Source organism: Rhineura floridana, chromosome 2 (assembly GCF_030035675.1).
Source record: "Rhineura floridana isolate rRhiFlo1 chromosome 2, rRhiFlo1.hap2, whole genome shotgun sequence".
Lineage (NCBI taxonomy): Eukaryota > Metazoa > Chordata > Lepidosauria > Squamata > Rhineuridae > Rhineura > Rhineura floridana.
In genome coordinates, this window is record NC_084481.1 from 216301376 (window position 1) to 216314571 (window position 13196).

The following is a 13196-nucleotide window of genomic DNA, read 5'->3' on the forward strand; positions in this document are numbered from 1 at the left end:
TGAGACTACTCTGTTGGGAGTGGCTCAGGACTTCATGGCCTCCATGACAACCATGGGTCTGTCCCAAGTAGTATCTTGCCCCACTCATGTTGCTGGTCACACCCTCGACCTTCTTTTCTGTGTTGGTCGGAATGACGGTGATCTTGGTGTGGAAGAACTTGCGGTGGTTCCGTTGTCATGGACAGATCACTACCTGGTCGGGTTTAGACTCACTGGGACTCAGAGCCTCTGCAGGGGTGGGGGACCGATTAGAATGGTCCGTCCCAAGAGGCTGATGGATCCGGATGGTTTCCTGATGGCTCTTGGAGATTTTCCTGTCACCTTGGCAGGCGATCCTGTCGAAGCCCTGGTTGATCTCTGGAATAGGGAAATGACCAGGGCGGTGGACACGATCGCTCCCGAGCGTCCCATCTTTCGGAGTGGAGCCAAAGCGGCTCCATGGTTTTCCAAGGAGCTGGTGGTGATGAAGCGTGTCAGACGGGGACTAGAGCAACATTGGTGGAAGACTCGGAGCGAAGCTGATCGACCTCGGGCTAGAGCCTATTTGAAGGCCTACTCCGAGGCAGTACGGGCTAAGAAGAAATCTTTCTTCTCGGCCTCCATTGCGTCTGCTGGGAGCCGTCCAGCGGAACTGTTTTGAGTGGTTAGGGGGCTTTTAAGTTCCAGCCCCCGTGAGGGTAATTTTGACCACTCAGCAGACCGCTGTCAAGAATTTGCACGGCTTTGCGGACAAAGTCGCTCAGATTCGCTGTGACTTGGATGCTAAAATTGATACAGTCTCTGAGGATGTAACTTTGGCGCCTGTTTGTCCAATTATTTGTCTTTTTCGCAGTCCATGGTATCCGCAAAGCTCTCCTGCAACACCACATTTCAAATGAGTTGATTTTTCTCTTATCTGCTTTTTTCACTGTCCAACTTTCACATTCATATATAGAGATCGGGAATACCATGGTCTGAATGATCCTGACTTTAGTGTTCAGTGATACATCTTTGCATTTGAGGACCTTTTCTAGTTCTCTCACAGCTGCCCTCACCAGTCCTCGCCTTCTTCTGATTTCTTGAGTATTGTCTCCATTTTGGTTAATGACTGTGTCAAGGTACTGATAATCCTTGACAAGTTCAATTTCCTCGTTGTCAACTTTAAAGTTACATAAATCTTCTGTTGTCATTACTTTAGTCTTCTTGACGTTCAGCTGTAGTCCTGCTTTTGTGACATTAGATCATTTCAGACTCTGGACTTAGTGGTCTTATGGAGGTCTCGCTCTTTAGATGGCAAAGTGGCTGTACCGTTTCACTTACTTCAAAATGTGGGAACCCAGCCCAGCTGCCTTTCAGGAGCCACCTTACTCGGTTCTGTTGACGAGGTCCCTGGACGTCTGTACCAAATATTGTCCTGAAGGCTTCACTGATCAGGCCATTTGTCCATCTAGCTCTGACTGGGCTACACTGACTGGCAGCAGCTCTCCATCAAAGTCTTTCCCAGGCTTACCTCAAGACATCAAGAATAGAATCTGGGACTTTCTGCATCCAAAACATCTGCTCTACCACTAAGCAAACAATCATAATTTAAAACAGGGGTGGGGAATCAATGGCCCTCCCAATGTTGCTGGACTAGATTTCCCCTCACCCCTCATCCTTGGTCATACTGGGTGAAGCTGATGGGAGTTGGAGTCCAACAGCAACTGGGGAACCACAGATCTCCTGAATTCATATCTAACTGCACCATTCCAGTTTTGAATTCTTCAGTGTATTTGTAAGAAAGTCCTAATTTGGATTACTTTTTTCCTTATCTGCGTCCTTGACCAATAAAATCACTACTCTGCCCTCCCACCCCCCAAGAGACTAGAAATAACATTTGAAAAGGTTAGAATCTAGGAAGCCAAGGCTTTTTTATTTTATTTTGCCGCAGCAAACCTACTTCACAAGGTTTATGTTTTGCTACAGGAAAGGAAGTTGTGGTTTCAACCTCTTCAGATTGTGTTTATCAGGCTCTAGAATGTGACCGCAAAGCACTGCTGTCATTTATCATTATAATTAAGTAACAAGAGAAGGGGGCTTTTGGAGGCTTTACTGTGCCTCACCAGAGAAGACGTAACTTTCCAAGCCAAGGCAAAAATAAGGCAAACTCAAGGCTGCCCGTTCCTGGAGTTTTTCAATATGGGACTTTTTTCATGGGTAGCAGTTCTGTCCGGCTTGAAAGCATGATTGGCTTGAGCTCAGGCACGGCTTGTGAAAGTGGCCATCAGGCATTTTGATGTGGCCAGTGAGCCATGGAGGCAGAAATGGAGGCTGATGAGAACTGGCCAGGCAAGAAAGAAGCAGGAAGCTCCTAAGCACAGGAGCATCAAAGGCAGTGAAGGCTGGTCCCTGTGGGCAAATGGGGCTCTGCCCCACCAACTTCAATTTGCCCTCAGCCACACCCCACCTGCCTGCCTTCTTACTTGCAACCAGTCTAGGGGGCAGCTCGGCCTCTCCGCTTCCTCCTCCTTTGTCTCACTGTTGGCCCTTGTAGAACTCAGCAGGGAGGGAGATGTGGGCAAACTGAGAATTAGTTAGTTTTGCCTGTCATTTGGCTTTGGCTCCACCTGCTGTTGGGCTCCCTGCCTTCTGCCCCACCAGTCCCAGTGGGCACCAGCCACCACTGATCAGAGGATGCTTTAAGTTCGATTACTGGATTGAGCAGGGGTTGGACTCAGTGGCCTTATAAGTCCCTTCCAACTCTACTATTCTATGATTCTGTGATTCTATGGTTGTAGCAAGTGTGTGTTGGACCCTGGGTGAGAGCCAGGGTGGACGGGTGGAGTCCTGGGCAGGAGCCAGGAGGTTGAGAGATGTTGAGTGGAGGAGTGCAAGGCATTTGTTTTAATATTTATTTGTTAATTTGTATTATGTATGCATTTGTATTGTAGTTTTATTGTATATTTTTATAATACTTGCTGTTTTATCTTCTGTACACCGCTTAGAGATTTTTATATGTATTAAGCGGTATAGAAATGGCTTAAATAATAATAATAAGTGCAAAGATAATTGAGAGCAGTGCTTTTTTGTGATGGTACTTACTGAGACAGAGAACCATCACCTCTTTTTTTTGCTGCCCATGGCAGACATTTTATTTATTTATTTATTATTTGATTTATATTTGATTTATATATAATGTATATGATTTATATTATATATTTTGTGCTGGCATTCACAAAATGAATATGAGTACAGGCGCCTCATTTTTTTACCCCCCCCCAAAAAAACACCAAACAGAAAAATGATTGATGGGTAACATGCTTCGTCCTCCCCCTGCATCCTGCATCAATAGGACCACCATTGTTTCCCATGATTTCAAACCCTTTCCCTTTCTCCACACAAGTCAATGGAACAGGAGATGCTCCAGTTACTTGTATGGAGAAAAGGGGAGAAAGGTCTGGCAGAAGGGGAAGAAGCCACAGTACCATACAGAGGTGTGCTCTGGAATGCCCAGCCATCAACCAAACTACAGCTGGGAGAGGGGAAACAATGAACTCAGCAGCCAAGGAACAGCTGAAGAGAGGCTCAACTTAGGAAGATCAGAGGTGGAGCAAGAGTGCCCAGTGCATATCGGGACATTTGGGGTAGAGGCAGCATGCACGTACACATGCTTGCTCCCTGCAAATAGAAACACAAGATCTTCTGCCTCTTCTCATTTGGTACATGCTCATAAGCCTTGAATCCAAACATTTTGACAGGCTGCATGCTTGGGTTTCATCCATGCCACAGGTCAAATGGAGCCTTGCCTGTCACCTTGGTTGGCAGTAGGTTTTGGAGGTAGGTAGCTGTCATCACAACCTCTCCCCATTATTGGTTGGGTAGCTCAGAGTCCAGCAACAGGCACCATGCCATCTCTATAAGAGATCTGTTCTTTCCCTGTGCAATGCCATTCTATTCTGGCACATAAGGAATTGTGTGTCTGTGTGATATGCCCTGCTTTCTTAGGTATGTTTGGGTGTGGTAATATAAGTACTCACTCCCATTGTCTGTTTAAGAGCTTGAAGTTTCATGCCAAATATGTTGTTCATGGTTGCAACGTACTCCAGAAGTTGCAGGGTCTGGCTTTTCTCCTTCAACAGACAGCTTATGCAATTCCTAGAAAGTCATTTACAAATGTTAGTAAATAACAGTTTCCTGCTTTAGAAGTGTGGATGGGTCCACACCGGTCAGAGTATACCAGCTCAAATGGTTTCTTTGAGTGCCTTTCACTATTTGAGAATAGGTGGCCTTGTGCCTTTCCCCTTTATACAGTTCGCACATCTGTCACTGCCATTGTTATGCCTTTGGCTAGATTCTTCCTTTCCAGATCAAGTATGGCCTTTATATCACAACATCCAAAAAGTCTGGGCCATACCTCAAGGCGACCTGTACTTGCATGGCATTTTACCACGTTTGCCTGTTCCCTTGGATAGTCTAGTTCAAACAAACCCTGGTTTTCGAAAGCTCTGGAATACAGTTCTCCAACTATGGTTATTGTTCACAAGTTGTCATAAAAGTTCATACTGAAGCCCTTTTTTTCTTTAAAGTGGCAACACTTGAAACATTTCCATTCAAGTCTGGAATGAACATAACATCTCTTGTTTCTATCTCGACTTCCACGCTCTGTATTACAGGTCAGAACTCCCTCTCAACGTCCCTTAACAGGCAGAGAGTTCCCATTTGTAATAAACACATGTCGCCTACTATCAGGGTCTAGTTCGCTGAATAAAAATCACATCTGATGTCATGTGGGATGAAGCCCCATCAACAATGAGCCATATTACATTTTTTGAGTTATTTGGTCTTATCGAGAAGCCTTTATTACTGTTAGACTTGGTTTGCTTTTGGTTGAAACTATTGATTTGAATCAGCTCTCATTTGTCTCTCTTCTTGCTTTCAAGCCTGACTTTGTACAAAGGGAGAGCTCCCCTGGCTGCTAAACAGTCCATTTTGTAATGTCCTTTCTGACCACAGTTGAAATACACAGGCTGAGCTCCTTTTTCTGATTGGCTCTTGGGTCCCATGTATGCAAATTTCTTTCCTTTTTGTCTTCCCTTGACTATGTAATTTGATCCACTAGTTCTCTGGTCAATGTAGCTGATGTGTCTCTCAACTTCTTTCTTAAAGGACCATTTCCAGGACCATTTTGAAATCTGGGTTTGCCTTTGTATAACCTCAACAGCAGAAACATTCATTGTACAATTTCGCTCCTGAGGCATGCAGTTGATCCCCAAGACCCAGCAACTTTTCCATATATTTCAAGGGGTCCTCCCTCACACCTTTAATTGAGCAGAAAACAGTTCTTTGTACATCTGAGTCTGATCCTGCATCTCAGTTTTTCCATAAAAAATTTTTAGGCTAGCAACATCTCTCTAGCAGTTCCTTCATTCTTCACATGTATAAGCTGTGAGTCAGTCAAACACTGGATTAATTGGGGGAGGGTTGCCTTACAATTTTTGGAATCCCATCCTGCGATGCTCTCAGCTCCTTCCATTAGACTTTCTTTCCTCAGAACTTCCAGAAGTCCTTCAGCATCCAGCTGAGTCTTAATTCTGTATAGCCATGCATGAAAATTCTCTGGTTGCAATTTTGGGATCAGGGAACTTCCATTAATACCTGCCTGCACCATTATTCTTTCATTCAAACTTTCTCCATTGTTAGTAAGCTGGGCCCATAACCTGTTAATGGGTTTTTGGTATGTATATATTACAGTGGAGTGCAGAAAAAACTGATAGTTGAAATAATAAAGAAACTTACCATTTATTACTATAAAGAGGGAAAAAATACATGCTGAAACAACCATGTGGCCTCCACTCAGGGAGCCATTACTAACTAACTGAGAACAAAGACAGGAAGAGAAGGAGAAAGGGGAGGAGCAAAGCCTGCAAAAATAACAAAACACTTCAGAGGAGGCATCAGCAGAGGGAGGATAGATTGCCTTTCTGTCTACACACACTGGTTCAGTTGCTTATTGCATGCATTGGTTCTTTATGCCCAATAATTTGTGCATCTAGCAACCAACACACTGTCCCCTAAGGAAAGAGGGAAACATGATTAAGAAGCCTGGAACAGAAGGAGGAAAGATAGAGAACGAATGAGAGGACAAAGAATTAAGGAGCAATCTGTCCAGTTTCACCTTGTATCAGGGGTAGCCAACATGGGGCTCTCCAGATTTTTGTCGACAATAATTCCTGTCATCCCTGACCATTGAACCATGCTGGCTGAGGTTGATGGGAGGTGTAGTCCACAACACTTTTATTGTTAAAACTACCTCATATTTTATGGAAAGTGATTCATAAACGACATACACCTAGAGGGTTGGTTATCACTCCCTATTCCTTTCATTTAGTGGGCAAACCAGTGTTATGTTATGTTATGTGCCTTCAAGTTGATTATGACTTATGGCGACCCTATGAATCAGTGACCTCCAAGAGCATCTGTCATGAACCACCCTGTTCAGATATTGTAAGTTCAGGTCTGTGGCTTCCTTTATGGAATCAATCCATCTCTTGTTTGGCCTTCCACTTTTTCTACTCCCTTCTGTTTTCCCCAGCATGATTGTCTTTTCTAGTGAATCATGTCTTCTCATTATGTGTCCAAAATATGATAACCTCAGTTTCATCATTTTAGCTTCTAGTAATAGTTCTGGTTTAATTTGTTCTAACACCCAATTATTTGTCTTTTTCGCAGTCCATGGTATCCGCAAAGCTCTCCTCCAGCACCACATTTCAAATGAGTTGATTTTTCTCTTATCTGCTTTTTCACTGTCCAACTTTCACATCCATGCATAGAGATCGGGAATACCATGGTCTGAATGATCCTGACTTTGGTGTTCAGTGATACATCTTTGCATTTGAGGACTTTTTCTAGTTCTCTCATAGCTGCCCTCCCCAGTCCTAGCCTTCTTCTGATTTCTTGACTATTGTCTCCATTTTGGTTAATGACCGTGCCAAGGTATTGATAATCCTTGACAAGTTCAATGTCCTCATTGTCAACTTTAAAGTTACATAAATCTTCTGTTGTCATTACTTTAGTCTTTTTGACGTTCAGCTGTAGTCCCGCTTTTTTGCTTTCCTCTTTAACTTCCATCAGCATTCGTTTCAAATCATTACTGGTTTCTGCTAATAGTATGTTATTGTCTGCATATCTTAAATTATTGATATTTCTCCCTCCAATTTTCACACCTCCATCTTGGTCCAATCCCGCTTTCTGTATGATATGTTCTGCGTACAGATTAAACAAATAGGGTGATAAAATACACCCCTGTCTCACACCCTTTTCTATTGGGAACCAATCGGTTTCTCAAATCACTAGTTCTTTATTAAAAAAAAAAAAAGCTAAGGCCTGCCTTGAAATCCACCAGTGACAACTGAAACAACATGGAGGTTTTTACACATCATGCTGCAAAATTTTACTGTTACACTAGTTGAAAGTACAGGCAGACATGAAAGTTATATTTATTCAGAAGAGGGCCTTTCCTGTTGCAGCACCCAAGCAGTGGAACTCCTCTCCCAAAGAGGTCTGCTTAGCCCACATTTTGTTGGGGTTTTGCCCACAATCAAAGTTTTTTGTTGTTCCAGTCAGACTTTGGCCTGATATCTGTTTGACTTTGGCTCCCTCTGGAATTTGGTGGAGGGTAGTTGTATTAATTTGTATTTTGATTTTCTGCTGTTAAGGGTATGGGTGTTGGTATGTATATTTAAAATGTGTTTTCCAGTCATAGATTTTTCAAGATTTTTTAAAATTCTTTATGTTAACCACCTTGAGCACAGGAACATAGGAAGCTGCCATATAATGAGTCAAATCATTAGTCCACCTAGCTCAATAGTCTACACTGACTAGCAGTGCCTCTCTATGGTTTCAGGCAGGGAGTCTTTCCCAGCCCTAACTGAAGATGCCCGGGATTGAACCTGGGACCTTCTGCATGTAAAGCAGATGCCCTAACATGGAGCTATGGCACTCTGCATTCAGAGTGGAAAAACAGTACAGACAGCTTAGAATAATGTGGTGTGGTGGTTGGACTTGCACTGGGTAGAACCAGGTTCAAATCCCTGCTCAGAAAATCTCCTTGGATGACCTTGAGTCAGTCACCATCTCCTCACCTAACCTACCTCACAGAGTTGTTGTGAGCATAAAATGGAAAGGGAAGAACATGTGCAGCCTTGAGCTCACTGGAGGGAAAGTGGGCTACAGATGCATGGGACGCAGGAATGGTGAGATCACCTTTTCATCCTCCAGCTCAGGGAGGCTTTTCTCTGTTCCTTGCCCCTGCAGCTACATCTTGTGATTTTGTTGTCATATATCATTCCACTTGCTGACTGATTTATGGCACTTCGTTGAATGAGTTTACTGTATGTTTTGTTGTTTCAATATGCTGTTCACCACGTTGGGGGCCATTAGTGCCAAAAAGCAGCACATAAATACATTGTAATGCAACTAAAAAAATGTAAACAAAACAAATGCACTCCTTTATTTAATTCCACATATGAACTGCTCCCCATAAAATATCTCGAAGCCATTTCACCATAAAAACAGCAGCAATCAAAACAATTGCGCAGTTCCATATAGAAAAACAATGTTAACAAAAACAATTAAAGACACTTTCCTATATAATAACAATGAAAAAGTAAATCGATGACACATTTCAAGGTCATTTCTGAACAGGGTAGAGGATGTGACTAACACAGCAGCCAGGGTGGTGTTGAAGAGGTATAAGGGCTCCTGCTGACTTTCAGTAATTTACTTCACGTTTGAGATTTTGGACCCTTACCAGAGCGTTTCTCATTCCTTTTCTTTTTTTTTTTTTTCAATAATTTTTATTCAGATTTTCATAAAACATACAAGACAAAATCATAAAACATTCAAAGACAAAAAACAAAATCAAAAATAGTTAAACAAAAAGAAAAAAAGAAAAAAAAAACAAAAATAAAAAATAAAGAGTAAAATATTGACTTCCCATTTGTCAAAGATCAAATCAGTTATAAGTCTATAATATATAACAATCCTGTCTCTTAAGTCATATTATAAAATCACTTTCCTCCAGTAGTTATCTTACTTAATCATCAAATCTCATAAACATTACTTTATTCTTTCCACAAAAAGTCAAAGAGAGGTTTCAATTCTTTAAGAAATATATCTATCAATTTTTTTTTCCAGATAAGCATATCGATTAATCCATCTCATTACTAATTATGATAATCTTATTGTCATAACCATAGTCAAAATAAACATTTCAATTAATCCATCACATCAGAATCTGTTAGGTTCAATAATTTCAGTAGCCATTGTTCTATTATCTCTATTAGTTCCATTTTCCATCTTCCATCTTCAGTAATCTTGTTAAGTCCAGTAATTTCAATATCCAATCTTCCATTATCAGTATTCCATAATAATCTTGCTGTCAAAGCCATAGTCATATAGTAAGAGTCTGATGGGGATTACCTCTATCCCAAATATTTTCTTGCCATCCATTCTGAATAGGTTGCTGAAATACTGCTGTAAAATCATATCTCTGTTCTTTTTTTCAAAATACACTGGGTCATCTCTTAAAAGTTTTTCCATTGTCACATGGCTGCAGATAATTCCATAGATTTTCTCTATATTGGGCTCCATCACATCATTCCAGTCCAGAAGATTATCCATGCCATTGATAACTTTATCTCTAGAATCTTCATTCATTTCTTCAGAGATAACATTGAGTTCCAAACAATAGATTTTATTTCTAAAGTCCATAGACTCCAAATCTTGTTCCTGTTCCACGTTGGTTCCAATCTCCGGGATCTCCTCTCTCACAGGGACCCCTATTCCAGTCTCCAGGGTCGCCTCTCTCACAGGGACCCCTGTTCCAATCTCCGGGGTCTCCTCTCTCACAGGGACCCCTTCCAGGGTCACCTCTCTCACAGGGACCCTTATATCTTTAATCTCCTGCTTCATTTTACTCAATTCAATTTTCATTATCTCAATCTCATCCATTATTTTCTGAAACATAGTTATTTCCAGATTTTCAGCCACTTTCTTAATTGCCATTTTAAAAGAAAAATATAGGAAAACCACTTCTTATTTCAGCAACAATTGGGTTAATACTCCAAACTTGGTGACATCACAGTATAAACAGAGCAGACAGCCTTATCTCTCCAATAGTTAAGTAAACAAAATGCAGTTCCCAGGATCGAAACAATTAATGGCAATCGTCAAGAAACAGATTCGTCAAAATAAAATAGACCAAAAAGAGAGTAGTCTCAAAACAGTATAATATTTTTCAAAATAAAAATCTGGAATAGAAATCCCTCTTCTGTGTATATCTTTAGAATGCAAATCCAGGACAGCTTTTTGCAACAAAAACAGAGATAAGCTATTAATTAGTGCGTAGCAGAGAGAAGTTATGGCTCCCCAGTGAGATGTCAAAAACTGATCAATCTGGCAAATCTCTTTTAAACAGCAACAATTTAAGTCAAGTAAAAGAAAAATATAGAAAGAAGGGTGCTTGCCTGTTAGTGCGTTCTCTCTTAGAAGATAAGGTGAACGTTCGCTTTATCAGATAGAGCTTGCTGTTAAAAATCCGTCCCACCTTCGTCGGCTGGACCTCGTCCCATAAATTAATGAGATCTGGTCGTCCCAACAAAAATAGGCTTTGAGGTTAATCTCTTCGTTTCTCCCTACCCGGGAGAAGTTTAATCAGTCAAAAAAAAAAGAAAAAACTGACTGATATATCTGAATAAGCTTCTTTTGAGGCAGGAGCCCGTCTCAAAAGCAGGCACAGGCTAAGTCACCCTTCCCGGAAGTCGTTTCTCATTCCTTTTCAATGTACTTTCCTCGATGTCAGAACATTCTCCCAAACCTCTCCTAAGAGAGTTCTTCTTTTATTAATAATGCTTCTGCTCCTTGGTTGAGTCTCCTTTCCAGCATTCTGCATTGGCCTGTCCAACCATGCAGCCCAGAGCTGCTGTGGAAATTAGTCATGAAGAATGAATTCAGGGGTAACAGCCACAGTTGTAAACCAAGTCCTGCACGCGTAGGCTGCAACAGGCCCCACGGGTCTCTGCGGCAAATCATAAATCTGCACTTCCAGGAAGATTTCAAAACTTTTCTCTTCTAAGAAGGAATGTTAATTATCCAAAGCTTCATGGGCTGTCCCCTTGCCCCTTTCCTCACTCACCCACCCCCACACACACCTTTTTATTCCCGGTTCATTGCAGCAGACATAAGGACTGGAAAACTGCACATTTAATAGCAATAACCTGATGGGATTTTTTTATACATACTCACATGGCTGGCTCTTTCAATCCCATGGCTAGCTGTTGAGGGAATGGCAAAGTAAAAAGAGGTGAGTGCAGTGCAGAGCTTGGAAGTAACTCGTTATTTTTAACGAGTTACTTGTAATTTGTTACAATTTTAAATAACGAGTGGGTAATTCCATTACATTTGGCAAGTAACGGAACGACTAGTAATTTCCCTACTTTTCAGCTGCAACTTTAACGTTTCCATGTTAGGTTGGACGTTACTTGGGGGCGGGAACAAGGGGAAATCAGCTCCTGGCTGTGATTGGTTAACACAAGACATGTGCCTCACACTGATTGGACCTCTGCGCAGACTCTCTCTTCCCTCGTGATCTGTGTTAGGAGGCACGAGGGAAGAGGTGAATAGGCAGGGCCTGCTAGCGTCTGAGAGGAAAAAATGGACGCCGGAGGAAAAAGCCAGGGCAAGGACAATGGAGGAGAAGGCAGCAGCAGAATGGCGAAGAGCTGTGGAGGTGAGTGATGATGATTTGTGTGTGTGTGCATGTGTGCCCCCCGTGGCCCCTTCCGCCCCCCCATGGCATTTCCCCCCCTGCCCCCCATGGCCCCTTCTGCCCCTCCACTGCCTCTCCTTGCCTCATTGCCACCCCCTCCATCAATCACAAGGCACTTCTGAAACTTCGGCCTACTCAGAGCTTGGAAAAGTTACTTTTTTGAACTACAACTCCCATCAGCCCTAGGCAACATGGCCACTGGATTAGGCTGATGGGAGCTGTAGTTCAAAAAAGTAACTTTTCCAAGCTCTCTTCCTTCCCCCCCTTTTTGAACTCTCCCCCTTGTTCCCATGCATACTGTGCTGTATTTATCCAGACAGAGCACTCCTGCCTTTTAAAATGCCAGCTAGCTTTTTATTGTATATTTATTTGAACTCCATCTTTCTTTTTATTTGTATTTTTGTCCTGTTTAATCACAAGACTGAATTGTATGTGGGACAAAAACTGTCTCAGTAATAATAATAATAATAAAAATAAAAAATCATTAGGCGTATAATAAATGGCTTAAGGCTGATTTTTTGTTCTTGGCAGAGATGAGGTGAGAAGTAGTGTCCTTGCAGCTCCTCCTCTCAGTCCCCCAGCTCTCAAACTCATGTTCTGTGAGAAAGAGAGAGATTCCCAGTCCCAGAGAGAGATAGACTGTTGACAATCTCTGCTAATATCTATACAAATGTACATAACATCCATCACCTGAACTCACATAATCTGGAGTTACCTTAGATCTTGCAAGATTTGCAAATGAGAAGCAATAGGGTTTTATATTAGTTCTGATTGTCTATTGGGCTATCATAGGTTATATGTTTTTTTCATTTTCTATGGCAAAAACTCCAACTTCAGTGGAATTTATGTGATGTGTTCTAATCATTTGAATTTGGCTAATGAATGCTTTATTCTTTCATCAGAACTTTAGCAGTAGTACTAAAATATTAATAAAAAAGAAAAGGGAAAGAAAAAATACTTTACATACATCATTCAGCTGTATTGCTAATTATAGATATAGATATAGATATAAAAGATAAACGGCATTTTGTCAAAAGTATTTTTGTCTACATTTTATACTTCATCCTTGGTTTTCCAAGCTTGGCATGGAATGCTTCTCATACAGAATTAATTTGAAATGCTGCATATTTATTATCATAATCATCATATTCAAAATAAAAAATATATGTACCGCCTTCAAGTTGATTCCAACTTATGGTGACCCTATGAATAGGGTTTTCATGAGGCTGAGAGGCAGTGACTGGCCCAAGGTCACCCAGTGAGCTTCATGGCTATGTGGGGATTTGAACCCTAGTCTCATTTTGTTCTCACAACAACCCTGTGAGATAGTAGGTTAGACTGGCCCAGGCAGGGTTATTCAGTGAGCAAAAATGATGCAAACAGGATCTCTTTTAATTGTGCTATCGACCTG